We start from the raw sequence: 27,528 nt of genomic DNA on the forward strand, positions 1-27,528 counted from the left end.
GCCCCGGACTTGGCCGCCGTTAGGGCGCGGCTTTTTCTCTCTATAGCGGTACCGAACCAAAGACCGCCTCCCTGCCTTTGTCTCGTCTGTGCTCTTATTGGGCACGTTAAGTCCTGGCTCCGAAGCGCGAGAGTTTGGCGCTCTTTTCACTAAACGGACAGGAGTGCCACAAGAGACTGACACTCGAGCGCGCTCTTCGTGCACCGAGAATTTTTCGGAGCGCGAGTGACTTCTTCGCGCTCCGTGACGTCACGTAAACAAACAAGATGGCTGCGCTGCTGTTGAGACCGTCGAGACGAGAGTCGTAGCCGGACCGCTGCCCCTTTTCAGTTGATTAATGCTTAATCCAGCAGGTAAAGACGATTTGATATGAAAGCCAAGACAGCAATTAGCGTCCCGAAAAAGATTTTTTTGTGCATGTCGCCTGAAAAAAAAAAAAAAAAAAAAATCATCTTTCAAACGGTAGCGTGCCGATAGCACAGCGACAGAAAAGTTGTCGAGGTGAGGAGACATTCGGACCGCACTGTCCCTTTTATAATGCTTAGCCCAGCGAATAAAGATACTTCGATTTGAAAGCCAGAACATCAGTGAGCGTTGAGGAAAAGGTTTGTTCGTGCGTCTTGCCTGAAAACGAATTGATCTATCGAATGAGCGTGCCGATAGCTCGGCGACAGAAAAGCTATGGTGAAAAGACTGTTAGACCGCTGCCCTGCTTAGAATGCTTAGCCCAGCCGCAGCGAATAAAGATGCTTAGATTGGAAAGCCGAAAAACCAGTTAGCGTTGCAGGAAAAATTGGTTCATGCGTACCGCCTAAAAACGAATTGACGTGCCATCGAACGAGGGTGTGCCGGTATCGGCGTGGCTTTCGTCTCGGTGCGAGACGGAACCGACGGAACCAAGGAATCTCTGACGAATTTGGGGGTTTCCTGCGTCGACGAGTGGGTTCAAGAATGGTGTCTTTATTTTAAATTGGAACAGCATATATGGTCAATGAATAGATCGGCCAAGCTAACCTTCCACATATGTGCACGAAACGAGTCTTCAAATCTTTCAGGAATATTAAAACGTTCGTAGAAACTTCATACCGTCGCCGTCTCTTTTGCTTTAGACTCTGCTGCTCCACACTGGCCTAATTATTTATCTTCGAAATATTTTCGGCTTCTGCCATCCGTGTGCACGGTCGGAAAGAGCTCGTGTGGCCCCTTTATAGTTTCTGGCCGCGTTCCAAAACTTACTCGATCTAACTCTAGGGTAAAGGTGGTTTTCGAAAACCTACCCGCGTCCAGCGTTTCTCTATTTTCGTTGTTACGTGACATAATCCGCCAAGGGAACTTGGATCCAGTCGAGTAGGTTTGGAACGCAGCCTCGGTGTGTCGCGCTCCTGTACGCTATGCGCCGTTACTTCTAGGAGAGCGACCGACGCTTGTCAATGGGTGGGAAGCGACAAACGACTCTCCAAGAAAACACAACCCCAAGCGGTGGCACTGGTCGACTGCCAGAGAAAAACAGCTGCAGGCAGCCGAGCGGGGCGCGGAAGGCGACCCAGCCCGCCGCGCCACGGCCAGTTCCCGATTACCCGCACCGCCAAAGGGAGGCTCGCCGCCCCGCGCACACAGTTCTCCCTCTCAGACGTCGTAAACATCCCCTAGTGAACCCCACACGTCTCCCCCATAATTGTTCGCGCAGGGCCTCTAGACAAAGTAACACAACAAAAGAAAAGGTTCCGGAACCTTACAGGAGGTACGAAATAATTCGCCATTATTTCAAATGTTTGTACCGAAAAGCAAGCTTTAAACCTTCTACGCCCACGCACCAGATTTATGTTGGCGCACTAAACGATATGCGATTAGTAAAATTCCAAAGTACACCGGCCGAAAATTACTTTCGTGTTCGCTTGAAAGGGGCGATGCAACAGTTTTTGTATCTTGCGCAAATATCGCTTAGTACGAATCTGATGTTAATGACCGATAAAACATGCGTTCGTTCCTCACCACACGCAATATAAGTCGCAAAACAAATTAGAGAAAAATAAAATCATGAGCCAGTCCGCTCTGTGGAGGCGGATGACCAGCGAAGCTGTTTAGCCCTCGACACAGACGTGACACAAAAGTTTGAACAAAGGTACGAACACACTTATTGTCTTGATCGGTGGACGTCGTGACGAAAGGTGCACACACACATTTATTGTTGTCTTCAACGGTGGTCATTATTTCGCGTGGACAAGTATCTGATGGAACATGAGAGAGCGCTTCTCGGGCACACATGTTTCTGATGTCAGCTTCATCGAGCGTGATCAGTAGGCAAAAGCCCTTGCACTGAAACTGCTCCTCTCAAAAGCGCTGCAGGTTGTGTCAATGGACCCGCCTTCTGATCTCCTTTCTGTGAAAGAAGTACAGCAGCACTCAGGTATATGCGTCAGAACGTAGAAGAAAAGTTCCGAAGCATCCAATGATAAAGCCACAAAAGCGGCGGACATTCTTGACGTAGAAATGCACTGCCGTGACGACGGGGTAACGTGCCTCAACCGACCCAGAGACATCCTACAGCATTGACATATGCGTGGCTTTCATGGGGTGCTATGTTGCGCTTTTTGGACTCCCAGGAGACTAGGGAGAAGGAAGTGACGTTAACAACGCAGCAAACGCAGATTGGATGTTGATTTTGCTTTCTTCTGTCAACATCCAATCTGCGTTTGCTGTATCGTTGACGTCCCTTCCTTCTCCCTAGTCTCCTGGGAGTCCAAAACGTGCAACATAGCCCCCCTAGACCACCTGGACAACCAGCCGCCATTCTCTACTCGAACCAAGACGTGACTGTCGAGGTTGATTAGGTGATTCGCCAGTTTTCACTATCATCATTACGTCGCCTTGACTTTCTCTTGTGAATTCGCTTCGGAAAGACTGGCGTTCGCAACAGATGAATTCACTTGATCAAAGGTTGTTTATACTGTATCATATAGCGACACTTGTTAATAAAAGTACTTTGTTTTTCACAGTGGCACCATTGTTTACACAATAAATAAGCGCAGATGTCTGGAGGTGTCGTATATTTTAATTGTGTATCGTAAAATTCGCCCTTATTGCCGTGTTTACTGCTACGTGTGGTGACTTTTGTTAACTGAAGTAAGAAATGAATAAAACATTAAAATGACATTCGTGTTATGAATACCTTGGTGGAACGCTTGGTGCATCTTTCTTATCTGACGTTCTAGAAAAAAGTAGAAAATCGTTATTACAATTATTACAATTGTTTCAGAAAAACCAAACTAAACAGAATAATTAAAAACATTACGGTTGTTTGCGGTGGCAGGGGCGGGGGGAGATTTCTCTAAGCATACAACCAGTGGCGTCACTAGGGTCAGCGACACCTGGGGCGGTGGCCCGCGGCGACACCCCCCCCCCCCCCCCCGCCCCCCCCCCCCGCCCCGCTTCTCGTGACCCTCCGCGACACCCCCCGGAGCTCTGCAACCAGGGCTGTCCGCTCCCCCCCCCCCCCCCCCCCCCCGGCCCGCATCCCCCTTGTGACGCCACTGCAAACAACACAATCCACCTTTTGTTTCAAAATAGGCGTTCCTACTTGGCTTCGCAACTGGGTTCGAGATTGAGTCAAGAGAACGACGCGCTTGCAATAGATCGATCTCACCAAGCACTAGGCGGATTCGTGACGGCGTCAAAACTTTGGTTCACAAGAGGCAAGCGGCAGTGCATGAGATGGCTCATGCCGTCTCGTCCTCTGCACGCGCAAAGCTCCAGCGAGGTTGTCCCACGTGCAGAAGTACTAAAGTTCCCTGCATGCATCCCGGCAGTATAGCGAAACTGACTGGTGAGATCGTTCTATTGGCTTCTCCGATCTGTTCGACCACCGTATCCGGGTATACGTTCGTGCCCAAAAACCTCAGCTACATTCTGTAGCCCCGTTGAGACGACCCAGATACGGCTCTCCCAAGCATAGCTTTTCTCCCTATGGTGGATTATATTTGGCCTCGAAGTTGATGGAAAAGAGCCATCTTCTCTTTCTGCTCTGTTAGCAGCACGGTGTAAGATACGCTCTTTAGGTGAGGACACGGCGGGACTGAACGCGCTGCGCGAGGCATCAGATAGTGTTCGCTCGACGGGCATCCGAAAGGCTGCATCATTCCGCGGCCAGCGTGCCCGCTGCTGACTGTGTCGCCGGCGGCCAAACGACGAAACTGTGTGAGAGCGAAACGAATTATCTCGTTGCCATGACACCCCGGTACACCGTGGTCTTTCTGCACGTGCGACATCCTCGCTGGAGCTTTGCGCGTGTAAAGCCTGAGGCGGCACGAGCCGTCTTGGCCGTGCCCACGGGGCGGCGAGTCATCTGCCGGCGCTGCTTGAAACCATAGTGAGAGAGAAAAAAAGAAAGAGTGAAAAGCGAACTTTATCCGCACTGCGCGAGGAGCGCGCTGTACTCACCTGAAGAGTGTTATCTTACATTGTGGCCAGCAGGGAAATAGGGAGGGCAAAGTATTTGGGGAAAGTATCAAATCTATTTGCTCTTGAACTCATATTTCTGAAAAAGTGAATTGAACCCCTTTTTACGGAAGTCGTCCATGGTTAAGAGTGCAGGGCACGCTCATCTCACAAAGTCCCCCACTCTTTCCATTTTAGCGAAGCAAATGCTGGAGAGGACGCGAAGAGGGACTCGCCTAGTGATGCAAAACTATCGATAAATTGACTATCAATACTATCGATAGTTTTCCCAAAGCTATCAATAGTGTCGCAGAACTATCGATAGTCGACTATCGATAGTACTATCGATAGTTTTTCGATAACCGACCATCGATAGTACTGTCGATAGACGATTATCAATAGTACTATCGATAGTGTTTCGATAGTCGACTATCGATAGTTCTGTCGATAGTTTTACTATAGATAGTCAAATTTATGGCCACTCTCGATGCCATCGATAGTACTATCGATAGTTTTGCGCCACTAGAGCGAATACAGTAGCCGCACTGCCACTCGCCTCCCTTCCTTCTCTCTTCGCCCAAACTCCCGTCTTCGTCATCACTGAAAGCTGAACCAAAGTTGGGATGACAAGTGCTTGAGCTAGTTGGTGTCCCAATTGAAAAAATAAAGCGAGAAAAAGAGAAGAGGGAACGACGCAAACTACTAGCGTCGCAAAATTACCGATAGTAAACCGTTGACAGTACTATCGATAGTTTTTTGATGGTCGATTAAGCATAATTTTCCGATAGTCGACTATCGATAGTACTATCGATAGTTTTTTAACTGTCGATAGATTTCTGGCGACTATCGAAACTATGAATAGTACAATCTATAGTTTTGCACGACTAGTCTCGCCTCCTCCACGGCGTTGGCTCTGCCAAAGTGAAAAGAGCGGGAAGCTTTTAATTATTCCTTTGTCTGCAATGTGAATTTCAGCTTTCCAGATAGAATCCAATAAGATTTTTAGTTCCACAATCCAGATAGCAAAAAGTTAATTTGGGTTTTGGGGCAGGGATGTCTTAATCGGTAAGCGATATAATATATCGGTTCAGCATCATATTTTTCGACAATATATACAGCGGAAAAGTCCTGAAATGCCATCGACATTTGCAGGTCGCACATCGTCTTTGCTTTCTTCGCGAAAGCAGCCGGAGAAAGGAGATGGACAGCGAAAACGAAAGCACGCGCGGAGCTGGCGGCGGGTCCGTCTACGGCCGGGACGGCGCCGCTGTGGACGGAGGCGCCGGCAGTATGCTCCCTTTGAAGCAGACTGCCGGCGCCTCCGTCCATCAGTCAAACGCTAGATAGTACGGGGCTGGTGAGTCAATAGGGGGTTTTCGTAGACCGCGTTTCCCCCTCCGCTAAACCCTCCGCAACGAAGTTGCTACTGCGCCTGCACGCTGTTAGCATTAGGGAGTTTTCGTAGACCGCGCTGCCCCCTCCGCTAAGCGTTCCGCAACGAAGAAGTTGCTACTGCGCCTGCGCGCCGATAGCCTTGACTGTGGAGTTCCCGCTATCGTAGCGGGTTGCGGAGGGCCTTGCGGGACGGCGAAAACGATCTACGAAAACTCCCTATTGACTATAGAGTTCCGGGTATCATAGTGGGCTGCGGAGGGCGTTGCGGAATGGCGAAAACGGTCTACGAAAACTTGATATTAGGGCGTTTTCGCAGACCGCGTTCCCCCTCCGCTAAGCCCTCCGCCACGAAGAAGCCGCTACTGCGCCTGCGCGCCCATGGCTTTGACTGTAGTGTTTCAGGTATCGTAGCGGGCTGCGGAGGGCTTAGCGGTAGGGGAAACGCGTTCTACGAAACCTCCCTAGTAAGAGAGCCGGAGCGAGGCACGTGACAGCGCACCACAGAATCAGAAACTGCGGAGAAACTCCCTTGGAGCGCCGTCATACACTCCGACGTCGAGCGTAGAACATTGAAAAGCGTCCGTTTGGAACGGCGTCGTCTTCTCCTCTCCTCGGCCACCGATCCCTCCACTTCTGGAGCACGCTAACTCTGTGTGGTTTACCCACACGATAAGCGGGTTGAGCAGACTTGAAGGCGTGCAAGAGTAAGTAAGCTCTTAGGTTCATCTTCAACGGGGTTGGGAACCGGAGTTCTGGGACGCCATCGCTTACAAACACCAATATAAAGACGCTGGAAACTAAGAAACTAGGAAATTAAAACATCTGTATTCAATTTATCCTAGTTGCGAGATGTCGGAATTCAATGCGTTTAAAAAAGCGCTGGCCGTGTGCACGTGCAAATAATGTATTTCTAAGAACGGCACTCGTACGGCCTGTGTCTTCGATAGCTCCGCTCGCGACTTGCTTCTCCGCCGCGCGCTGACGACGCGGTTTTTGCTTCGCCAGAGCACACCCGTGTAGCGCGGAGAAGGCGCGCTTAAAGAAACGCTAACACTCCCCGAAATTTTTTTTTTATTTATTTATTTTGCCAGACGATTTATTATGGTTTCAGGAGACTACCCAATTAAGATTTTGCTACAGCGTCACGTATATTTTTAATTAAAGTTAAAAAAAAAAAAAACGCAACTACCCGAAACTGAAACCGGAACTGGACTGGGAAGGAAGAAGAAATATAGAGGAGGAGAGAGGTGGCGGAAGTCACTTGGCTGTGATACTTTTTTTCCCCAAAGAACGCATTTGCAGCTTTTTAGAAGCCGCTAAAAATGGGTATAATTTTTTTTCTATTTTTAATATTGTGTGAGTGCCTTCGATGACCTACGACTTTGATTATCTTTGGTGGTTGCGTCTAAACCTTAGAAAAACTGCCCGTGACCATGGAGAAGCGAGTGAGCGCGACTCAAACCGGCCAGTTCTCGATCGGCGGTTTTCGGGCGGAAAGATACCGAATTTCGAGTCGCAAATTTTTTTCTGGGTAGTTGGACTCTCATACATCACGTACAAGTAAAAACCTCGGCGAACATAAATACCCTGTTAAAGTCACTTTAAAGGACCCCTAAAAAAAAGAAAAGAAAACAAAATAGAGCAATATTGACGGTGCGAGACGCGATTTAGTCGGTAGTCAATTCCTTTCCGCTTGTTTTCTCTCTCGGCATTTCGTGCGCGTAGAGGAGAGGTGGATCGGCTTCGCCTTCACGTTGTGGTCGAAAGAGCGGATTACCATACCGTGACGTAATGGACTTTGAGCACAGAATTTCAAATAAATCTCTGGCCGTCAGTATTCCTCTAATTCGTTTTTTTTTTTTTTCGAGAAATTTATTTTTCGACACGCGTGTCCCAACTGAATTGTTTAAATTTTGTTTAGGGGTCCTTTAATGGAGTAAGTCCGTGGAATAGAATTCGGGTTGTGTGTTTTCGGACAACGCCTAGTGTCCACCACCCAGTTTGCTGTTGACGTTGAGCGCGTTACCTTGTACAACTTGGAAGACATTTTAGCGCTCAAGAACAAGGACAAAAAGACGGGAATCAGACACCGCAGTGTGCTTTTTGTCCTTGTGTTTGAGCGCTAAAATGTATTCTCAGTTCCAAAACCAACTAGCCCAAGAATCTGCTCTACCTTGTACAAGTCACGCTTTTCCGACTATAAACTCGATCTTTCTTACGCCACTTACGGCGCGAAAATAAATTAGTGTTGCAAACATGTTTTACCCCAGCTAGAGTGTATACTAGAAAGGACGAGTGAGGCAATGAAAGTGCAATTTTTGCACCTTGGCATGTGGAAAATAAACGGCTAATCCGAACCACTTGGCTTGTATAGCGCCCTCTCGTGCGCTACGAGCGAAGTATTTCGGATTAGCCGTTTTTTTACGAAAAAAGTGTAGCGTTCCAACCCCACGCTCGACCGGCACACTGGTCAACGACCGACACACTGGTTAACGCCGGGCTATCTATATTTTATATAACCTAGACGTTAGGCGTCATGTCAATACATAATGTCACCGCGACCTGACTTGTCTGCGCAACGCCAGGCGACATAACGACGACGTCTTGACTTCAACGTCGTCATCGACGTTGACAGCGCGCGTTGCATGACATTAAGACTGCGTTTTAACGTCATATTGCGTTGACAACGACGTCGATGTCAACGTTGACGTTGACAACGACGTCAAGATGACGGCGCTATGTCATTGCGACGTCTTAAAGACACCTGGTGTCAGGTTGTCGACGTCGTTATTGACATGACGCAACTCGACGTCACGACTACGTTCCGAAAAATTCACGACGACGTCACACGACGTCAGGACTTCATCGTGACTGCGCGTCGACGTTGATGCTGGCGAAGGCGACGACGTTACACGAAGTCAAGGCTTCGTCCTGACGTCGTTGTGACGTTGACGTTGACGACGACGTCCGGACGACGTTAACGTGACGTCATAGCGATGTTTGACGTTGCATGGGGCGTCGACGTCAACGTCGGCATCGACGACCACGTCGTCCACGACGCGGCGCAACGTCATGGCCGCGTTATAACGGCGACTTGATGTCCCGAAACGGCGTCGTCCTCGATGCGACGCGATGTCACGACGGCCTTACGACAGCATCTTGACGTCGCGTAACCTCGTGGCGTCGTCGTAACATCGCGTCGTCGTGACGTTGTGTTTTCAGGTTACCTCTGACGTCAAAATCACAAAAAAAATATAGCCCCCAAGGGGCTATATTGCCCATTTATATAGCCTTGGCCTGTGTCGTCACTCGCTTCAATCGCAGCGACGGTGGCGCTGCTATCGAACTGGCTTGGCTCCACCTGATCGCTTTGCACATTTTGAGGTGCAACTGAAAGCATCAGCTGAGCCTGTAGCTCTTCCCACTCAGTCGTCTCTAGTTCACTCAACCCAAGCCATGTATTTCTGGCTCTCTCTGTCACTCTCTCTGTTCGTTTGCGTGCGTGTGCGTTTGTGTGTGCGTGTGTGGCAGGGGGGAGCTAGAGCTGGAGACAGCGCTGTACCATGCACTCCACTGCATGAGACCAAGCCTTTCCTGTTCCCACGCACAATGCAGCGCTAAACAGCACTAACTGAGTGCTTTCTCAGCGCTGGGATACATGCGGGTCGAAAAGTCAAGTTTATTTCGGAAATCGTCGACTTTTTCTCTCTTTTGCTCGTTCTATTATTTTTGAACACTCTACTTTTATGAGTAAGAATAAATCGAAACAATATTCGCAACCCAAAGTTAGGAAGAAACGTGTCTTACTGACTCGCGGTGCTCGAAAAATTGCAAGTTTACGCGAACATCCGCCATCTTGGAGAGCCTGTCGCTCGGAGCAGCAGCACTTTCTGTGTATCCCCGAATCTATTTGTGATAGACAGCACTAAAAAGCACGATTTTTGCGTTTGGAACTACCGAAGCAAGCGTTTCAAGAAAGGCGGCGCAAACGCGAGCGGAGGACGTCAGCGGAGGAACGATAACCGCAGCCTGCTAAGCCTAACCACGGTCAAACTACATTGATAAGACCACGTGCCCCGAGTGGGTTTTTTCTTTCGACGTTTTCGCCGAGACGCCCCCCATCAGATGGAGACGAGTAAGCGCAAAAAGAGGCTGTGACAACAGGAGCTCGAGCAAGTTTTGCCTTCAACTTGAAATCTATCGACTTCTGCGCTTCTGCGGGATTCTTATTCTGCTAGCACCAATGCACCACAGGACCTTCACTAGCAAGAAAGTTCATGCCGATTCCGTGAAAACTTCCACTCAAAACATCGTGAAGACCGAAATGCCGACAAGGGAGGAACAGGCTAATGTAGCTAATGTCCGACGGCACATGGTGCAAAAGGGACCAGAAAAGTCGCGACTTCTAGTGTGAGACGGATTTATTGACTGAATGTTTCCTGAACACCCTAAATATTTTATGGCCATATTTCATGTAATTGTAGGCGATATTTGTAAAGTATACATCTCTTGAACTTTTGAATGCATTTTTCTTGATTTGCGACTTTGGGTTGTCTTCAGAGTTTGTGCGGTCAGCTTTGGGTACTTATAATCTCGCAATAATAATACATTTCTTGTGTATTATCTGAGTTTACGTAGAGTCCAGGTATCTATTTGGAATGGCAGTATCGTAAGTATCTCTTTGCAAATTTTAACTTAAATTACTTTAAAAAAAAGCGTGTTTTACGTCTTTAATTTGCATCATTAAATTAAAATATTGTACACAGCTTTCGGCTAGATACTGGCACTCTATACTTTATAGGGAGCGTAATGAACTATTGCTTTATGCTCGTTATTAAAAATTTGGTGAACCTAGATCTCCGCACAACAAAAACTTATATGTAGTTGTTTAGTAGCGATCGATTCGTTATTGTAAAAGAAACATAAAAAAAAAAAAAGAAACATCACCAGCCAACCGTTCATCGAACGAGGTAGAGGGGCTTAGAGTGATAAACCGGAAGTTCGGAAGTGGCACCCCCCCGGTTGCCGCCATATTTTACGCAAATGTGATCACTCGTCACGTGACCTCCCAAGAACCGTGACGTCACAGGTAAGATGGCAGCGCCCAGAGCTGGTGGATGCGAGTTTGTTCGGTGCGCGGTAGCTGTGATGTGCAGCTGCTTTCCGACGACTTCGGGCTTCCTCGTGCTCGCTGACGCAGGTATAATGTGAAAATATGAAGGAATGAGACTTTATACCGTTTTTGCGCAAGATCGCTCTTTATCATCTGGATATTAACGCCTGTGAGACAGCATCAGCTCTGCATCGCCGTACCGGTGCTCGGATTCCCGGATGTGTCCGAGGATCGATAGAACTTTGAGTGCTTTTAACATGAAATTTTCGCATTCTCTTAGCTTTGTTTGAACGTTGAAATATCTGAGAATCTACGCGAAATGTATACGTCGCGTTAGGGCCTAAGGGAAGTTGTTTCAGCACCTTGTCAGCGAACAACCATATCAACTTTTAGCGAGGAAGCTCCTGCGATTTTAACCTTTTGTGCTAATCCACGATTCTACATTCGATCGCTTTTCTTCTATTTTTTTTTGGTGTGTGAGTGCGAAGTGCACCCTTATTTTCAACTACGAGGTTGGCGTTTTATTGAGTATGGGGAAGAATAAATCGTTGCAGGCACCTGCTTCAAAGCTATTCGACTTGCTATGATAAAAACAACTGTTTTGGTGCATGCATAGATTAACTGCGCATTTTTTTTGTTTTGTAGGATTTATTGCAGCTATACTCTTTTCCATCAAGAGCGCATTGTATTAGTCGGTCAATTATTTAATTCTTCTAATTACCTGGATAAGATGATTCATATTTGTGTTCATCCCTTGCCTGGAGAGCAGTCTTGTTGAAAAATGTTGACTACGATTCCTTTCAATCTCTTCAATAGACTCTTTTTAAAAGTGTGGGCTGTCTATACTTCGCATCACCGTAACTTGGAAAAGGCCAACCGCCACAGCCCCCTCGAGCCAATCAGAGAGACGGAGCGAAGGTGTGTGACAAATCTGTGCAGACGACCACTCTGGTGATATGCTGTCATCTGCCTCTTTCCAATGTGTGTATTGACTCACCGAAACTGTAGCCTTTGCGGTCTGCCAAATTCTGATAAAACAAATTACAGTAGCTACCACTGTAATTACCCCAGGCTTTCATACTTTGGGTATTTGTTCGACAAGAACGTTATGTCCGCCATCCCTGTGAATTCGGCTCAGCACCTATTGGACTCGAATGCTGCATTAGCGTTCGACGTGAACTGGGGCCCATTCGTGTGCTTTACGCCGAAAAAAATGGTGGCGGTTGTGTTGCTTGATAAGGTTCTGCAAAGGGTCTATTGTGTCATACGTATAGGAAGTGTCATGCTATATAACAATGCATCAACACATACTATTAAACTATATGCTCAGAGGTGTGTTTGTTTTTCCAATTAACAAGTTACAGGAGTGTGCTTTAATGCTATTATCATCCGTGTGGTTTTAAGTATCCTCTCTGCAATGCCTACGAAGGTCCCTGGAAGGAATAAATTAATAAATAACATTTTCACATCACTGGAGTTGGTTTTCGGATGCACCACATGTTCAGGAAAGTTTGAACGAGTGCAGCCCCTTGCAAGAAGTCTGCCAGTCTGGTATGACCCCTTAATTAATATTGAAGGGTCAGAGAAGCGAGTGTCCTCGTAAGGTCCAGAGCGTGCAGTGGACACAATTCTCGGTGTGTAGACTCTCAAGGCATGAAGGGAAGCGGAAATATGTTTATCTGGTTAGTGTATCAAATATGTTTATTTCCACTTGATTACATAATTATTGATTCTTAGTAAATGGTTCCATAACGAGTTCTTTCTGCGAAAGTCTCGTGTCAGGCGTTCAGTCGTAGTACCTGTGGACCTTGTTGTCGGATGACGCTCCTGGCACGTCGGTGTTCAGTTTGGTCGAGTGGCAACATTGACCGACTGATGCTGTCTTGTAATCATATGTCATGTGCGGCCACTGACGTCTGATGCACTGAAGCTGCAGAGCTGGCTTCTAATCCGAAAATCTTCCTGGTAGTTTTCGGCATCAATGTAGCAAGGTCGGGCATGTATTGCTTACGTGGCTGTGCCTTTCGCTCTACCGTTGACTTGAAAGCTGGCAACAATTTTTGTTTGCTATCCAAGTCTGGTGATGCTTGCAGTTCACTTTTGAGAGCAACCAACCATTCTATTCCTTCAAGTCACTCAGGGGCATTCTCCCTCAAAGTTTGAAATTGTGTGCTTCGTGGAGTGGACACAAAAAATTGGTGTCAGCAAATTTTTAGGCATTGTCCTTGGACGACAACCGACACCAAATCCACTGTCACTGCATCGCCGCTCACCTGCTTTGTCGTGCTTACCTCTTGTTGAGGTGATGGACATGAGGAGCTTTGGGGTAATCAGGGATTCAGAATCTTCGATTCAGCACCTTCGGCATCAGGGACAAAGGTCGCCGAAGGAAATCCTTAATCTCCCGTGGTCGCTCCTCGAGACGTAATCGAGAATCGTTTGGCACGAACCCTCGCCGACCAATTCATTGGTAGGGGCTGCTTTGGTAGACATGGTCGGCTTCAGGCAGTGGTAGCTAAGTGGTTTTCGGTCGCACATTCGCATCACCTACGTTTTCCTCGTTGTACTTTGTTGAGCACAGACCTACACACGATGTCGGGAATGCTTCGGCGTTAGAGTGTCTCATTGAATTGGCATTGAATACTAAGGGGCAGCCAGTGGCGGTCGTCGTGCCATTGTGGCGTAAGTTGTCCTTGGTTTGTCAGATGCCGCTTCGCTCGCAGAAGTCTCGGTTGAAATACCTGTCAAACTTGTTCCGAAACAATCCCGGCAATCAAAATAAAAGCCGGGCAACTGATGGCAGGAAGTAGCTTCCTGATCTCCTCCCAGACAACGTCGTGGATGATGTCGTGGATACCTGGGAGGCTGGCGTCAAAGTAGTAGCTGGACAACTCGAGTGTCGAGACGCCGGGAAGTTGTTCATAGTGGCAGGCTCGGGCATGCTGTGCACATTCCATGTTGGAAGCCTCAGTGATATGAACACTTCGACTGTTGTTGGGGGGTTGCGGACAAGGCTGCCAAAGGTGTTGTCCCTCACGTGAGGGGCATGGGATTCTTAGGTTCTTGTCTTCTGTAGCATCAAGGTCGGCGTGGGCGTGGGCGTGGGCGTGGGCGCTAGATCAAGCGCAAAACATCCTCCACGAGTGCGGTGGCGCTCTCATTGGGGCAGTGTCCTGGACAGAATAAAGAATGCGGCTCTCTCTCGTTGATGTTGGCTGACGAATGCGCGCTTCAGCTCGATCTTGCAAACTTCCCATGACGTTAAGGAGGATCCATGGTTCTCAGACCAGCGCCGGCAGTTTCTTCCACGAGAAGTATAGGTTCTGCAGGAGCTGGTTGTCTGTCCACCCAATGTGGCTGGCGACACTGTCATATTGTTCAATCCAGTCCTTGACGTCTTCATACAGCTTGCGTGAAAAAGCGTCGGAGTGTGATTTGCGACGGGCATGCAAGCAATGGTGGGAGGGGACACGGTTTGCTGCTACAGGTTTGTCATTGTTGGCTTAGTCAGCTTCGGATTTTCTGACAGGAGACCGGATTCCGGTGGTTTTTCCTGGTAGCAGCAACTGGCTCGGATTTCAGGTGCTTCGTGGTGTATTTCCGAGGTTACTCCTTGTGGTACTCGGTCGTCTGGCGGTTGTTCTGCCAGGCTTGGGTCAGGACTTTGCTTACGGCTCCACAGGGGTATAAGACGCAGGATAGTCCGCCAGCCGTGTCCCATTATCGGGTAACTCGGCTGAAGAGCCGCCGGGTTCACACAGAGTGAAGGGCTATGGGTAAAGTGCCCAGCACCTCCACCTGAACATACGATTACAGCTGAGCATGACCTGCAGTGTCCCAAAATAGTGAATATTGATAGAAGATAGGACTGGAACAAGGATCCGTGACAGTATAACAAAACTCGCAGAAGAGAATCTATCCTGACCACTGAAGAAGCTGCCTTGCTTTAATGGCATTCTGTCCGAATAAATCCTCTCCTTCGGGGTTTGGCGACTGCCGCGGACGAACTGGACTGAAATGGATGTGGGACCACTTTTCTGGTAATGAGCCACTGCAGACTGTTGCCACAAAGCGGCGTGAGCTGGGTACGTAACACGCTCGATGAAATGTCCGGACAGCTTGTAATTCGCGTAACGAGTGTGGATGAAACGTTTGTGTTGACGAAACGTGCGACAGACCAGCGGGATCAATACCAACTGCAACACCTGTGCTCCGTGAAAGTGCACGTCTACGCCGGAACAATTTCGGAAGCAGCACAGCATCACCTAAAGAATGGCACAGGAACCACCAGCTTGAAGGCAGCTCTTCGGTGCGCCGCACACCTGTGCTCCGTGAAAGTGCACTTCTACGCCGGAACAGTTTGTAAGCAGCACAGCATCATTCAGCACGGCACGGGAACTACCAGCTTCAAGGCAGCCTTCCGGTGCGCCGCACAACCGAAGTGAGCCCTCGGTCAATTGATCGAAGCTGCACCGCGATTGCACACCGCCAAGCACGACTCACGCAATTTCCGTCGTTAAACTGTGTATCCAAATATATTGCACACGCTTCACTGCAAACCTCGAAGATTCCGATGGTCAACGAGAGCACAGAAACGTCGTCTTAAATTTTTTCCTAGCGGTATTCGAATCAATCCGAGGTCCGAGCAACGTAGGTCAGATTGTCTCTTCCGTGGCAATATCCCGGCCGGTCACCAGCGAAATGCAGACGGTCACCAGCGAAATGCACACCGTTCCTCCGTATTTTCACGTTATACCTACGTCAAACACCACGCTGAACTCTGAACTCGCTTTCGACCGGCCTCATATGACGGCTTCCGCGTCTGAAATCAACTCGCCGAGACGAACGACAGCCAACAAAGCATCCGACAAGCTCCGGCCCAGCTGGGGCCAGCCGCTGCATGGGCGCTGCCAACTTTCCTGTTACGTCACGTATTTGGTTTGGTCATGTGACGTGTGGTCAAATTTGCGTACAATGGCAGCCGCCTTATGGGGGTCACTTTCGAGTGCAGACCGGAACCCCGGTTTATCGCCCTAAGCCCCTCTACCTCGTTGACAGCGACACGCCAGGCGCGTAGTCCGGTTGCACATTCTCAGCGCTAGATTGGCTGGGATAGCTTGCAGTGGCTGCTATACGGTCCATCGGTGAAACGGTGTATATATGGGGCTCAACTTGCAGGGTGCCATAACTTCTGTGTTTCTGCCATTAAAACTGCCTAATTACGTACTGGTATGTATCGTGCACCGTAAGCGCGATACATTAAATCAGTCAGGGTGACGTCCTCAAGCACGGTAATCTATTTAAACAAAACTATTTCCTCAAGTTCTATTTCTGCCGGATAACGAGTCTCGATAAACTTAGCTCAGGGTATTACGAAACCAAACTTATTGGGATTGTGATAAACGTTGGGCCAGGTACCAGTTTAAATTTCTTCGTATCAAATAAGACATCAAGTATTCGTGTTGCTAGAAACTATCTGACGACCTTGTTTACTGACTTTACCAGGGTGCCATCGGATCAGAAGGTCCGAAAGGAGCTGACGGCCCACAGGGAGACCCCGTAAGCAGTATTTGTTTCGATCGCGTTTTAACCATAAATATTTACATCGGGTAATAATGAAGATTTATCTTCTGCTTGTGTGACTCCTATTTTTAAGGGACCCGAAGGCATTGCTGGTCCTAAAGGAGTCCAGGTAAGCCATATCTTCATGTTTTCTTGCCAGATGCACCGGGAATAACCTAATGTGAAAACGCGTTTGTTTTGTTTTATTTAAGGGTTCAGCTGGGGCGAAAGGAGAGACAGGACCGCCTGTAAGTGGGGAAACATAACTTCTTACGCTGAGATTTTCGGAACAATTTCTAGAACATACCTACCAATTTGTCCTCTCGCCTTTTTGTGCGGTTTTAGGGGTTACATGGGCCACCGGTGAGTACTGAAATATTTTTTTTTTGTTTTGCCTGTATAGTGCCCGCACCAATCTTGTAAGATTCTTAGGGGCGCATAATACAGATACAATGTGTAGCCCAATTGGAAAGCTCAAATTTCAGGTGTATTCAAATTCTCGAATGATAGTAGCTATCTCTGTACGCAATTACCTCTTGGTTTTAACTCGATAGCAATATAATTGTCGTAGGGTGGGTGCAAATGATCCTTTGTTGGCCTCATTTAAATACATACTGCTATAACACCGCAACGATTGCTATAGAATGCAGGACAAAACAACAACGAATCAAAAAAGCTTATTGAAAAAGAAATTAATACGCAAGGAGTTTGCTCTACCCCGTACCTGTACTATCGGCAATACCATGAAATGGGCAGTTAATCTTTCTTCTTTCCAGTTTCGGGGCTCCCACAATCTTCGTTATATCTCAGACTATCAAACAATATGTAGTTTGGGATCTAGGTTTTATGTTCTAGCCCTCGTCGGGGCTATAACATGTTACAAAATTTGTAGATATGTAAAAAAAGCGCGCAAGTTTTTTTATTTCCTATGGTTGCTTATAGTAGTTTAATCCACTCAATGAACAAGCTGATATCTCACAGCAAATTTGATGCACTTTGCCGCCTATGGTTATAAACAGTTCGCCGCCATCGCTATGTTTTGCTTGTATAGAGAAGGGCTGATATGGAGTATCAATTGCGAAACGAAGGCCCCATTAGATCTTCTGTTCTTGTTTTCAATTGGTCGTGGCCACTACAAGTAACTTATGTTTGTGTGTAGTATAAGCATTATTCAATATATTACATTACACCGAACTCTAGCTCGCATATACGGTTAATGTAAGATACGTTCAGTTACATTTTTTAGTTCGGATCAACGTCTAACGGACTTTTTGGCGCGACTACAGGGCCCTCCAGGTGAAGGGCCTCAAATCCCACCAGAGATGCTCTTTCAACGAGACCGATCTCGCTTCAAACGCGACCTCTCCGAAACCAGCACCGACGACGGCGAGGACAACCAAGAGGACTACGACAACACTGCCAACGAAGATACCATCGACAACTCTACACTGCCGGAAAGCCAGAAGAAGAACCGCACGGCCGACATCCACAAGACTCTCAGCCACATCTACGTCAACGTTTACGTACTGCGTAAGGAAATCGAGCACCTCCGGCATCCCGTGGGCTCCAAACGCAACCCCGCCAGGACGTGTCGCGACCTCCGGTTCGCACATCCGGACTTCGAAGACGGCTGGTACTGGATAGATCCGAACCTGGGCGTCGCAGACGACGCCGTCCGCGTCTTCTGTGGCATCACGTCCGGCGGAGAGTCGTGCGTGTACGCGGACGGAGACGTGAGCTCCGTCCGTTTGTCCAAGTGGGACAAGGGGACGCGGGACGCCAAGAACAAGACGTCGTGGTTCAGTGAGCTCAAGGGAGGCTTCAAGCTGAGGTACGGCGCGATCGGGGATGTTCAGCTTCGGTTCCTTACCCTTCTGAGCACTGAGGGATACCAGAATTTCACGCTCGTCTGCACCAACGTGAACGCCTGGTACAGCCAGAAAAGCAAGGACCACGGAAACGCGCTTCGGTTCTTGGGACACAACGAAGAGCTGATGACGTATAAGAAAAACAGTCCTATGGTATCCTTGGATGACTGCGAGGTGAGTAGACGCCGTTGTCATCAGTAGAGAGGTTTAGTATAAGGGGTCCTAAAGATTTGGTCCCCCAAACAGCTAGGCGCGTTGCACTTTGCATGCGCAGTGCGACGCCCCAAGTTGTTTTGAAGACCCAAAGCGTGGAGGCCCGCTATTCTATAACTACCAAAGGACAATAGACAAATATAACGGCCCAATGAAAGTTTCCCTCCTCCTAGTTCAGAATGGCTTGGTCGAACTAAAGCCCTTTCATGTTTTAAAAGTAGCGCAAGGTGCATCGATGCACGAGGGACGTGCAACGTGGAGCCCTTGGGAAGATAATGGCGGCACAGCGCAGCGCTGAGCTAAATTTCAGACGCCATGTTCTTCCCAAAAGTGGCGCGAGGCACGTGTCTCGAGCATTTCCACAACAATAAATGGCGCCACTTTTCCCAGGATCCCCAGGACAGAGGGCTTTAGATCGAACGGCTTTAAGTTATTTTTATAGTTATTTCTAAAGGTCATCTCATAACATAAGAGAACAATAGGGTTAACTCCAATTAAAAAAAAAAAAAATTAAGATTCAGTTTTTTCTAAAATTGGGCAATGTTCGCTCGTGCTAAACCTTAGGACATCATTCTGAAGCAGTGCTATCAGCAGCCCTAGCAAGTCTTTCAATATACCCTTCTCAAAAGTCAAAGCCACCCTGTGGCAGCCTATGAAACTCCAATATTTTCGCTCTAATGGCTGTGATAGAAACCAAATGACCTAAACGAAAAAGACACTCAACCTCGTGAACACATGGACCAAGTTGTTAGAGTAAATTTTCTTTCGACTTTATCCTTTCGAAGACACTCGCCTGCTCTGACACGCTGTCGGAGCAAAAACAACTTTAATCACTGCGCTACTGATTTTTTTTTTTTTAACGCGACAGCGTTAAGGAGTTTGTGTCGCAGAAAAGTCGGCGTCAGTGGCGTTGTGACGGGAAAAATCCTGAATGGCCAATAGGGTCATTACTTCACAGCCACATGACCTCGCCCAAGAATTTCGAACAAACCACAACGCTTACGTGAAACGTGACATCACGCGTGGAATGAACGTGATTAAAAAAAGAAAGGACATGTAATGCTCATCAAAGGGCTCCGCATGTCTCAAATGATTTCACTTTATCAAATAATTCATTTTCCTTAACATGAAATTTGAAGAACTATAGGCGCGATTCGAACCCACGACCTTTCCTCAGTTGAGCCAGACACGCCACTGACGAGGCCAGGTCCGCCGTACTTCCTGCTCACTGGCAGGAAGAGCACGAGAACGGAATGAAAAAACGATGCGAACGGGGCCCGATAACGCTATCGCGTTCCACTCTTAAAGGCGAAGAAGCTTAAGCGCCCTACAATTTGTTTAATTATTCACAGTACAGGGACGGCAAGACAATTTTCGACTTCAAAACCAAGCGACCAGCGACACTGCCACTCGTGAACTTCCAGCCCATCGACTTCGGAGGGGAACACCAGGCCTTCGGCTTTGAGTTAGGGCCTGCCTGTTTTCGATAGAAGTCACCGCAATAAAGTGAACGCTTACCCAAGTTGAAAGGGATGGAAGATTATATGGTTTTGTTTTATTATTTCGAGTTCTAATTACTGGGCTATGAATTTTGTTATTTGATTAACACTAATACGGAGATTTAAAGGAGCTTCCTGCGAGCCTCAAGGCAGCAGATTACGTTTCGCTAGAACTGAAGAAGTCTCTTAGTGAAACGTCCGCTGACACTCGGAGACCTCCAGAAGATCTTTCTCCACTTCTTCCAACACTGTAGTCGCTAAAAGCAACGTAATAACATATAGTTTGTGGAGTGTCCACTATGCAACCCAGCGCTGTAAGTCGAGCCGGAAAAATCGATGCCTCCACGTAGAAAGCTCAAACTTTCACCAAATGTGCATTGTGGTGGTTAATGTTACCTGGCGAAATTTAAAGGCTTAGCTCGGTTTCGGCGAAAAGTGAGACCCACACACTCGCCAGAGTCATGGGCGGACGTGTTCGCAGACGACCGAGTTGTCGCTGAAAGATTTTGTTGACATGAAATGAAATAAATGAGCCGCCATGTCTCTTGATTGTAGACATCTGAAGCGGTGGCGCGGGGAAAGGGAGAGGGACAAAAAGCACGGAGAGAAAAACATGCACAAGGGGGCTCCCTGCCCGCGCGAAGGCTAAAGCACTCCGCTCCACGTACAGCAGTGCTGAACGCTGAACTCCCCGCAACATTAGCATGATAAAAAGTCAGACTGATTGCATTTTTTTTTTTTTTTTTTGCAAAATAATTCAGTCGTTCTTAAAATTTTATTCCGGAGGTGACTTCGACTAAAAACTGTTTGGCGGTTGACGATCGAGAAGAAAAGGAGGTGACGCGCCATCGTCGCGTGAAGAAACGGTCAGTGTCAGAGCGAGCCCACCGTTGATCAGACGCGATAGAACACCGAAGAAGGCGGATCGAATATCCCCTTCGGGCACTGTCAAGCACGTAAGTGACCACCGCTCAGTCATCTGTTTACGCCATTAAGAAGGCGAACCTCATCTGCCTTGCTTGTGTTCAGCATTTAGCCCTCGGCACAGGGCGTTCTATAGGTTACCTTCGAAATCGAAGACCGGTCTCCCCCTTTATCGAAAAACAATTGGGTTGTTTAATTTGGATGTTTTGGCTTTCAGAAACCGCGATTCAGAAATATTTGTATAGATAAGTGACCAGCCGTGGGCAAGAAGTGAATTGAACCTTCCTTTGCCCAAGGTGACGCCGCTGGGACAGCATCATGCTGGTGGTCACTCCTACCCCTCCTTCCCGGGAAAAAAACAAAACCAGTTCGGTAGTGCGAATCTAATGTCCAGAATGTATACGTGCTGTGCAGCGAGACAACAATATGCCTTCTGCGTTGCCAAGCGGGTACTGCAAAAAAACAACACGTTTTGGGTAGTAGAGACTTCTGCGTCTCACACTATCACACGTGTAGAAGCGTTCGTGCCTGCTCTAATGTAAAACGCGATCAGGAGAGAAAAAAAAAGCGAACTTTTGAATTTTGTTGTAGTACAGGTCAAAGCCCAGGCACTAAAATCGTTAGCCCAAAGACGCCGTTTCGCGTGTTCCAAAGTAAAACAAAAAGGAAAAGAAAAAGAAGCGTTGCGACGCCAGGCATTTTGACGTCACCGCTCAGAGAGTAGTTTCGCCTTAAGCGCGAACTTTCTACCCTCGCTAACACAAGTGCGAACGCTCAGGCACGTGCAACCAAAGCACTGCGGAAGCCAGCGATCTCGTGCTGAAGTCGGAGCGTCTGTGTATAGCGATGGTGGCATGAATCCCGCACTCTTGATTGTTTTACGGCGTTGAACCTTCCCAATTTTAAAAAGGTCAAACGGTTTTTTTTTGTCTTTTTTTCTTCTTCAACACTAAGAGAAAAAAAAGCTCAGCAAGATCGCTTTTAGTGTGAGGCATAATCAGGTGAGCTTGTACTACCCAAAGAGAGGGCACAGCGATTTGTTCAAAGCTTCAGCGCAAGAGGCCTAGTGCCCCGATGCAGCGTCAGCTGAGGTCATTTCTACTTGCTTGTTTTGGAGTTTGATGTTTATGGTGTAAATGCAACTCGGTGTAGGCGACCGCACGAAGGCACCCGTTGAAGAATCACTGACAACCCCAACATCGCTCATTTTTTTATGGTCTCAAATGCTTCACATGCGACGCAACGGTAAAAAAAAATATTTCAACGGGAAAAATAAAATATATTTGCGGGCGAAAAAGTAGGCCGCAATTCCGCGTCCTCCTCCTTTAACCTAAATTGGTCCTCGTCTTTTTTTTAATAACGTAAGATACGAAGGCATTATAAAAAAAAGATATGTCGCAAGTCGCATGTTTGTAAGAATTAATAATGACATTAATATCAAATATGTCTTTTTTACGACGATTGTAAACGCATTACGCCACTGACATAAAGGGGGGGAAAAATGAGATCCCGAGAGTGTTAGTGACGAGGCATCAGCCAGCTCCTGGCTCTTAATTTCAAATGTTTTCTTTTCTTATTTTCAATATGACACCGCACGGTGGCTGTGATGAGTGTGTTGGGAAAGATGGGAACAATTAATATCTGCAAAAGCTCGGACGATATTCTTTCTTTTTAGTGACGGGTAATTATTGTAATTTTAGGAAGCAATTGTCTAGGGAGAAAGAAGTTTGGGTTATCCTTCACGTCACCCACCAAAGCCTGTAACACGTTATTCATCAGACGTCGCGCATCCGTCCATGGTGCAGTTACTCAGAATTATTCGACTGGATTATAGGCAGACTTGTACGTAATCCGTTACAAGTAACGAAATTACTTGTAATCCCTTACATTTATCAGTAATTTTGTAACGGAATAATTACATATTTTCTAGAGTAATTTTAAAGTAATTCCCTTACCTTTTTTACGTAACCGATTACTTGTAATCCGTTACATTTTTTTTTGTCAAAACCAACCCCCCCCCCCCCCCTTTTCTAAATAAAGTTTTTTTTTTCATTTTTGTAAAGTCGAGTGCAGTGACACTGTCACGCGAATCGACCAGCGCAAAGGGAGGCTTGGCAATCTTCAGTTCCGCAAAGCCCTTTTTTGCAACACCAAGCCCCTGAATCTATCTTTTTTTTTTTTTTTTAGACCCTAACATAAATGTCAAAAAATCCAAATAAACCATTCTACAAAAAAGAAAAAAGAAGGGGGGGGGCAATTTATTTCTGCTTTTTTTAGTCCCTTTGTTTTTTCTTCCCGATCGAAGACGGGGAAAGGAAGACACCAAGTGATTGTGCGCCACTTCGAGAAGCTCGAGGCGGTAAGTGCACTGAAAATAATTAACAATGTCTTTCTCGGTTATCGTGACTTCCGCCGTTTTCATAATGTCACAACACGAGGCAACGCTCCGTCTACCCTACCCTTTTTGTGAGTCAGCTTTTGCGGGCACTTAGAAAATGGTAATAGTCTTCCTTTTTTCTTCTTCCTGTTTTGCCCCAGCAGGACGCATCTTATCTCAAGCAGATATTTTTACAAATAAAACATATTGGCGGCTGACGTAGACTTGATATTCTGGGCTTGAGGAGAGTGTGAAATTCGTGTGTGGGGCCATAGCCCGGCTTACTTAGTACTCTAGTACCCTTTGCTGCCCGTGGCATCAGCGGACGTCTACCGTGAAGAACATCGAAGTAAACTGCAGTCGGTCCGTGCTCCGTGCGTTTTTGAACGGCACCAAGAAAGGTACACACGGCAAACGTGCGTTTACATTTCCTTGTTTTAACCGACGTTCTAATTAATTGTTGTTATAAGTGTCCTTCTTTTTCTTTTATTACTTATATTTATATACTCGAAACTTTTTTTATTCACCAACGTCTCAAGTGAGCCTCGAACTGTTCAGAACCAACGGAAGGAGAATATCGAGCCAAACCTTATGTATTATTTAATTATCACCTTACTGTTACAACTATGTTTTGCTACTGATGACTTCTACAGCTTCCCCATTTAGACAATGGAGAATTTTAGCAGATCGGTCCGATGACTCCAAAAAACGATATCAGATACTTCGCCGCCCTCTTTGCGTATGCATCATATCGTAATCGGGTACCGTTATCGCGGGTATCGGAGGTATCGGAAGGATCTACTAAATCTGTCGGATAGCAGGCAACGGCTGCAACGACGAAGCTTTGCTGTACATTCGAGGTAAATAGTACTTCTCTTGTTTCGCTGAAAAAGCTCAATGCAGAGCATGAAGCATTCGTGAGGAACAATATGGCACTATCATCCAGTGCCTCAGCTCAAATGGTGTTCAGCGTAGCAGTCGACATATTGAGTAAGAAATAACGCGAAATGTCTGACGAGACTTTCGAGAGCCAGCTTTTGCTCAAAATACTCTAGGTCATTAAATGGAACAGGTGGCAACAATAAGAAATTGAATAGCCCCCTTCCCTAATTGTTTCTTACTTGAGGACAATTATGTTAAAAGTAACGCCACGAAAGTAACGGATTACTTTTTGGGGTAACGGTCAGTTACTTTCACGGGAGGGTAATTGTAATTGTAATAAATTACAATTTTGCCTCGAGTAATTGTAAATGTAATTCCTTACTATTTTTCAGTAACGTGTACAAGTCTGATTATAGGCAATGGAAGGGTGTATAAGGAAGGGGCACAACACCACCATACTTTTCTATCCGGATTTTTGAACCACTGTTCGTTCCCCTTTTCAAGACTAGGGTCGTTCGGGGCGCAAATCGCAAATCTTTGCCTCAACAAGAAAGAGAAAGAAAGAGCGAGAGCTTCTTTTTAAATCAGCTAAACTTATATTTAAAAAAATCCTCCGAAAACAAACTAGCGCAAAAATAAAAGTTCAACAAATTAATTATTTTTTGTTTTCCAAGTTCTGCTTCTGCAGAGCTAATGGTGGGTAATCACTGGACGCCATATTTGATGGCGATGTTTGGAGCGCATGCTCAAATCGAGCTGACATTAAAAAACCACTGACAGGTCAAAAATGTTTTTATCATTATCTGAAACGATTGAAAACGATGCCGGGTATACCCTCAAAATTCAAAACTTCAAAACCAAAAGTAAAGTAAAAAAAAAAAAATTTTTTTAGAAATTTGAATTTGAAGTTTTGCACGTTCAAAATAGGGCCGTTTTGCAACTCGAGTTTCTCTTACGCCTCCGCCCCGACCCGAAGTGCCGTGTTCGTTTGCGTCCCGCGATCGACCGCTCGCCTCCGTGTTGCCGTTGCAGACGTTGCCGTGAGCAGACGACGCTTCACTTTTGAAGTTTTTTTAGGGCCCTTTCAGCGGTCTCCAATTCGTTGAAATGGTGTGAGATCGAAGAGAGCCCGCAGTGGACTTTTGTGGGCGACGTGAGCGGCCACGTCGCGCGGGTTCTGCATGACAGGCTGCCCCGGCGGAGTCACAACCGAAACTACGGTACACAGACACCAAGCCGAGTTGTTTTGACCGTTTGAGGATTTCCTTTTCGAAATCTGAGACGTCGTCGGGCACCTCAAAAAGAGAACTTCGTCCCATTCCCCCGACTCACCGATCATCCCCAGTGCATGTGCCGATGCCGCCATGTTTTCCGAGGGAGGATAAAAAGCCGGGAGGTGACATCACTCCGGACTTTGATTTTCGATATTTCGAAACGAAGGGTCGCAGTGCGTTCGCAATTGCGTTAAAGAAGTTCTAAGAATGCCGTTAATAAATACTATAGAAATCTCGCTTACATAGCTCCTAAATTTCATAACTTTTGACGTCACAAATAAAAAGACGCGGGGAGGTGAGAAGAGGGAGAGAGCAGCGCCAAATATAAGAAGACGCGTGGGAAAATGTTTTTTCGTGTTGTGGTATTTTTTGCGTATCTACGACTAAAGTTGACATCGTTTTAGACGACAAAAATACTACCTTTGGGGTGTCTGTGCCCCTTTAATAGCCTACTAAGACCGACAAATCTTGATGGTGCGGAATGCCCGTTGCAAAAGAACTGTAGAAGCTCGCCGTCAGCCCGGGCTCAGCAGCCGCGCACACAGCTACGGCCACCGGTGAATGCTTCCTATAGGAAGTAATCACTGGACGCCATATTTATGTACAATTTTCACTAGGCATGCTCAGAACGAGCTCACACTCATAGGTTCCCAAGACCGGTAATCTTGATAATGCGGAATGCACGTTGCATAGAAACATGGAAGCTCGCCACTGCACGCGCTAAGCAGCTACGCACCCAGCTACGACCGCCTGTGAACACTACCCTATAAAGTTTTCGAGCCCTGTTACTACACCAATTTGTTTCCTTAATGGCCTTTTTGTGCAATCTTTTTTGGGAGGCCCATACGAGGCTTCTAATATATTTTACAAATAATAAAATGCACTTAAATTAAACGCACGGTGTATGCAATAGAAAAAAAAAAAAGAAACGTCCTAGCATCACAAATGCTTAGCGACACTTTGAGGTTCCAGACGTCAGACGCTTACGTTCATGGCGCTCCTCATCGTATAGTTTGACGCGCACAATATGTGCACTTGATAGCTGTTCCTAGAATGAAGCAAAACTACCGCAAATAGGGCTGATAAACCTGGCGATCTTCTGAAGCCTTTTATCCTCTCGAGCTCTTTTTCCTCAGTGCGCACAGGTGGCCGAGCTTCGCCCCGCCTACCTCACTCCTCCTCGCCTACCCCTCTGGTCACATGACTTCCCCGTTAACCAATCAGCGTCGAGCACCTCACACCTCCTCTCCCACCCATCAACCAATCAATATCAAGCCTCGCGGCCACGCTTTTATCCAGGCTTCCCTTTTGGGCTTCACGAAATGCCGAACGCAAACCAAACAACCTAATCTTTTTTTTTTTTTTTTTAGGATTAACGTTTAGGATTAGGGAGCGCGTGTCAAGTGGGACGCAATAAGGCGGGGTCACACCGATCACACGTCATACAAAAGACAGTCTGCAAGCACAAGTCACTGCAACATCCCTGGTTCGAATGCCGTCTGCGTGCCAAGGTTTCTACTACGAATCTTTGCCGTGCGGCATTTGAGGCACGGATTTCGCGGCGACTCGCGTTCGAATCTGTATGCTGACTGTCTTCTGTAAGATGTATAAGCAGGTTATAGGTATCCAATTGCTAGACGATTATCTCTGCTTGCTAACCAAGATCAACAATAGCTGACCTGAGGCTCTCATCTGGACTCTTGGCGAAAAATTCGGCGAGGGATTCGACCACCATGAGTGGAGAGCATCGAGATTATGCGCAGCGCTGGCCAATCACGGCCGCCGGATTCCTCGCCGACTTTTTCGCCAAATGTCAAGATTAGAGCCACTTGAAGTAAAAAAGGGGGCCCTTCGTCCGACGGAATTCAACTTCCTAAGTGCCGACGAAATGTCTTCGACGCGCAGTGCCAGCCCGAACAGCGGCGATCTTGATCTTCTCCGAGATGCTGAGACATCTTCCCACGGTGTTCGCTCGGATTGTGTGGAC

Source organism: Ixodes scapularis, unplaced genomic scaffold (assembly GCF_016920785.2).
Source record: "Ixodes scapularis isolate PalLabHiFi unplaced genomic scaffold, ASM1692078v2 PGA_scaffold3__209_contigs__length_174095766, whole genome shotgun sequence".
Lineage (NCBI taxonomy): Eukaryota > Metazoa > Arthropoda > Arachnida > Ixodida > Ixodidae > Ixodes > Ixodes scapularis.